The following is a 5690-nucleotide window of genomic DNA, read 5'->3' as shown; positions in this document are numbered from 1 at the left end:
GCCGGGACCAAGGGCCCCTCAACCAAGCCTGGCCCCTCACAAGACCAGACCTTGCATCGTGAGGATAGAGGCCCTCCCCCAGAAGGTCCGGATCATCCGACGACCCAGGACCCAGCTCCGAGCCGCCAAGGACATGCCCGCCCTGGGCTAAGTTTCCCCATTCTCTGTCCCTCTCTCTCTCTCTCTCCCTCTGCTTTGTAAATAGCTACCTTGTTACAATATATATATAGTTAGTTCCGCCAAAAATGTTCTGCTCATTCATGTAACTACCCAACCTGTTTCCCCTTTTTCCTTGGTCTCCCTATGAGACACGCGTCCCCGTAAAAATCGGACGTAACAATGCTTTGTCCGCCACTCTATAGGCAGCGATCAAATTGACTTGGGAAATCTATTCGCCACACAATTAGGCAGCGATCAGATGAAATGGAGGATTTCGTTGAAATGAATCGTTGTTAATTAATATTAAAGCTTACTTTATTTTAAAGTGAACAATTCCTTGAATCGGAATAAATTCGAATCAACAGTTGAAACAACCAAGTCTTAGGTCTGTTAATCTAAAACTGTCTGACTCTGAACTGAACCGAGGTCTAAAGACTCTGCTGAAAAAGCTCAACAGCTAAAAGCTTAAAGCTCCTGTCCCGAAGATTCTCCTTATATTTATAGTTGAATCCCTCCGCGATATTTTAAGTGGAGGAGGAAGGTGTTCTCCGTTCGAAACACCACCCTGGCAACAGTTATCCCTGCTACCATGGTACCTGCTTCGCTCGGGTTGTAATACGATAGACGATCGCGATGTCTCTCACGGAGAAACTTGGTTATTAATCAATATCATTGGTATGCCCATTGCGCAGTAAGAGTTCAATAATTTTTCTTCCGATTTATTTTAGATTTAAAAGTTTTAATTCAAAAGTTTTATGCTGATTTACACGTACGTTACAGCCTCATTTATTAACATCTTGATTCATGTCCATTTCTCTTCTATCGTTTTCCCCTCTACTCCTTCCTCCCATGTGCAGCTATCTCCGTCTTTTTCCTATACTTTTCTATCGCTTCTATATTCCAACGGATCTTCTTTTTTCTTTCTTCTTCCTCTTCTTTCTTCCTTCCTCCGACTCCTATCTCTATCGACAGAGGCATGCGATCCGAGTCCACCCTTTCTTCGATCCTAAAATTGTTTATTTTATCTAATCCATTCTCATTTACTATTGCATAATCTATTGGCGACGCAAAGATTCTCCCCAGCGCGCACCTGGCGGCCACAAGTGAACTAGCATAAATGAGACAGCTCGACAGCTTAATTTTGCTGTAACAATAGACCTTACACACGGAAAATATAGTTCTCCTCTTGGAAAGAAGAGGAGGGTTACTAATTATTGTTGCGTCCCGCAATGATGTAATTACTTCTCACCGGCAATTGGTTTGCATTTTTTTCCAAAAAACGAAGAATTGAAGAAAAAATGGGAGTGGGCTCTAAAGATGGGCAAACCGGCATCGTCGTCAAATCGCGCGTTTGTTCCCAGCATCATTTACTTAAAAACTATTTTCCTGGAAGTAAGTCATTTTAAGTTGTTCCCGAGATATCTTCATAAAAGTTGCATATTTGATATTAAAGTATATAACTCGTAGGTAATCTAAAAAGTATCATCCTCAGGATGGCTGTTTTTTAGTTTTCATATTTCCGTAGATTCAAAACGACGTAAACTTTTCCCTCGTGCGATTCCCTCCCAAAAACTACCACACCGATTGCATGACAAATTGGAAACATCACCCCAAAAGAAGCAGAAAGAGACAAGGCAGCGGAGAGCGGTCATGGTCGAGAGCGGAATGAAACGTGAGTATCACCCTTTGTATACATATTTTTTTTCTTTTTATAGAAGGAAACATAGTTACTGAAGAAGGAAATTTTAAAAGCGACTTAGTTCTGGTTTTTTCGTTGTTATTTTCAGAGAAAATGATGGGATTGCAGAGGAAATAAACACAGTTCATTCGGATAATGAAACAGAAGCTCCTCAAAGCCAGAAGTACTTTAATGTCGTATCCCATACAGCACACAAGCTTGCAGCAACGTTGCAGCAACATTGCAACATTGCACATTGCAGTGCAATGTTGTAGCAACATTGTATAGATATTAATTTGCAATATAGTTCAAACAACATTACAGCAATATTTCAAAATATTGTGAAAATAATGTGTTCTATATATTTTGTGTGCGCGTGCGTGTTCTTAGAGTTAGTATACATTAGTATATTGTGATAGATAGCGATCGTGGCGCAGAGGATTGTGCGCTGGTCTGGTAATCCGAAGATCCGGGTTCAAAACCAAACAAAAACATTGTTGGTTTTTCGTTCGATCGCCACATAGCGAAGTGGATATAGAGAGAGTGTTATAAAGAGGTTTGGGCACGTTCCTTCAAAAACGCCTTGTAACCCTAAGGGGAATCAATAAAATGTACTAGTACAGGTATATTGTGATACATGTGCGGGAAATTGGCCATTGGTCACGAATAGCGGGTGGGCGCACGAGTGGCCAATAGCCAATCTCCCGCACATGTATCACATACTATTTTATATTACAAGTGCACGGAAAAGTACCTCTTTTTTGACAGTTACGTGTAAAACTTTGAGGCTAACCTTTTTTTTTTAATAACGCAGGAGAATCCTTTATGGATACCCGGACCCTGGGGAGGGCTGTTCCGGGTTATGTGGGACTGCCCCTCTATCTAACGAGGTGCGCGCCGGGGATTGTGACACAAAGTCCGGCCGGCGCGCTGGCTTACCCACTAAACTCCTGCGGTAGTCTACTCGTGGCTTTGGTATGAGGGACGGCCGGGAATCAGCAGAGCTATAACGTCCGTGCATCGTCCCCCACCCAGGCCCGTCCATGTTCTGACGGGCCTCCACGCTTCCTCCCCCCGTTGATATTGGGGGGAGGAGGGCTCCCCTGTACGAGGGAGCCCCCTACTCTCTTAGCGGAATACAGGGGCTACACCTGCATTCCGCTCTTCTCTGTGGGCCGTGTTTGGAGAGATAGAGTGTCTCCAACACTCATCCCTCCGGCCCACAAAGGTCCCTCGGACGGACGCGGAGCGTGCGATGGTCACAAAGGCTCCTTCGCTCCAGCGTCCGCGCCCATCCGAGGGGGGTCCACCTACTCGCCCCGTCGAATTATCTCCAGCGGGGTATGGGAGGGGGAAGGCGGCTACGGGAGCAGCAACAGCTACTACGCGCTGTCCTCCCCGGCCACTCCTATCCCCCCCCCGTAGCGGGCATCTCCTCTCACCCGCTGTCAGAGGGAGGGGACACCGAAGTGTCCTCCTCCCCCTCACTCGCCGCCCTCCTCCAAGGGGGTCTACCCGGGGGATAGGTGGGATCATCCCTCACCCGACCCCCGGTTCCCGATGCGTGTCCGCATCCCCTATCTCCCAATATGTGCCGGGAGGGGAGGCCCAAGTCCGAACACAGCGGACACCTCAGACCTCCCTCTCGGCACCCGCCCGCCGAGTGTCCCTCGGCACCGCAGCGGTAACACCTACCGCTGCGGTCCTCCGCCGCGGTGCATCGCTGCCGTGTGTGGCCCACGGCCAGACAGCGATAACACCGCTGAGGGCCGGTTCGTCTATCAAGTGGGGACACCTTCACCCACGCGAAACCGACCCTCACCCTTCCCTCCTGCGCGATTTTCCGCGCTACCGAAACGGGGCACTCTGCCACCGCAGTGCTCCCCCTTCGGGTGGAGGAGCGCGTGACATTACTCACCGTCACCTCCTCCACCCGACATCCTCCGCTTAAGGCTATGGCCTCTGCAGCCATGGCCTTGTCTGCCGAGTCGTCCAATCCAGAAAGACGTAAAACAGCGTTCTTCCCGGGTCGGGCGACTCGCACCCCCAGGCCACTTAAGGCCTCTCTCAGTTTGCAGGCGAGGGCATCCGCCCCCGCCTGCCTGTCGGCCCCAGGGACCTCTAATAATAGGCCCCCATTGGCCGCTCTCCGGCACGTCATGCCGCAGACCCCCAGGCCCTCGAGAGGGACCTTGTCCCTCGCGGCCCGGAGGACGGCGGCATACGTCTCCTTTGTCCCTCCCGGGACAAGTAGGGACACCGCCGCAGTCGCCGGGGGACGGGGGGACGGACCTTTCCGCCCCTAACCCCGTCCCCGGCCCTCCCCGGCTGTCGTCCTCCCCCGTCGCCCTGCAGCCCCACGGGCTGCGGGGATGCCGAGGAGCCGGTTGAGAAGAACACCGGCCCCTCACTCGACTCCCCCCTCTTGTCCCCTGTATCGGGGGACCCTGCTCCCGACAGCTCCCCCCTGATACCCGCGTCGGCACACAGTGCCTCCATGCGGGCCAGGAGGGGCCCACACCTTCTCTCTACCGCCTCCCCGACATGGCCAAGGAGCTCCTCTTTGAGCTCCCTCAACCATGCCGGCGAGGTCGCCGGCTCTAATTGTGGGGGTGTCTGGGTAGACACCTCCACTCCCACTCTCGCCGGAGAGGACGATCTCTCCGCCGTCTCCACCCTCATAGGAGAGGTCGCCCTCTCCTGTGTCCTCCTCTCTGTGAGCTGCCTCAGTTCCTCCTTGAGGGCTCTTATCCTCTCCCGGTGGCTCTTCTGGAGGGTCCGAATATGTCGGTGTAGTCGGTACACCACGACCATCGTCGTCTGCGCGAGGGAGGAAAGCTCCAACTCCGCCATAAAACGGTGGCGGTCATCCGCACCGGAGAGCGCGCTTTTGCCCGCAACGAGAGCCTTTATCCTCTTCTCGTTGCAGAATTCCGACGCCTCCTGAAGCGCCCATTCCGCCCATTCGGCGGAACCTCCAAGCCTCGTCGTTTCTTCGAACGCCCATTTATAAGGGCCGTTCTCCTTCTTTTCCTTGTACATTTCGTACTCCTCCTCCATGCAGTCCAGCCATGGTGTTCGGCTGGACTCGTCACTTTGAGGCCGGTCTTTGGCCTCTTCTCCTTGGGCCAAGGATTCGGCGGTGCCCTTCCAACCAACCATTTCCACCGTCTCCTTGCCCTTAGCACATGCCTTCTCCAACTCGTTCACCTTATGGTGAGAAGCAGGTTCGGCAGTGCTCCGCTCTTCTACGCATGCAGGTGTTTGTGTGCTCATTTTTTAGTACACCCACCACCCGCGGCGGCTGCCCTGGCCAGGGCGTGCCCTCCTCCCCCATCTCTGGGGGAGGCCCCGAGTCCTCCCGGGGGGACAGGATATGGCACGGGCCGGGGGGAATACCGCACCCCGGCACTGGCCTCCAGCCCCTTACTCGCCGAGGCTTTCAGGGGCCCCAGGTCTCCGACGCCCTGGGTACCGCCGCGGGCGCCGCCACGCGGGGGGTCCCACGGACAGACGAAGGCGTTGGGGGTAGCCCGCCCCCCTTCGCCCCGCCCGCCGTGGCGACCAGCACGCTCGCTTCCTCCGCCAGGGGGTAGTCCACGCTAGGACGCGTGGGCTATCGCTAGGGTTGCCAAATGCGAAATGACTATTTCCGGGACATTTTTAGGCCACGGCTGAAAAGTAGGATTCTCAATTCACGGGCAAGAATTTGACGGATATGGCGCAGCAGAAGACGTTGTTAGAGTATTTTAGTTAAGTTTTTAATTAATTAGCGACCCATGAGCATATATATATGTGTACACTGGGGAGCAATGATTCGCTGGGTCATAGTAGTAGTTCTAATTTATCGACG

This window comes from Vollenhovia emeryi, unplaced genomic scaffold (genome assembly GCF_000949405.1).
Source record: "Vollenhovia emeryi isolate VEMERY1.0 unplaced genomic scaffold, V.emery_V1.0 DF940003.1, whole genome shotgun sequence".
NCBI classification, from domain to species: Eukaryota; Metazoa; Arthropoda; class Insecta; order Hymenoptera; family Formicidae; genus Vollenhovia; species Vollenhovia emeryi.
Note: the sequence above shows the minus strand (reverse complement) of the source record.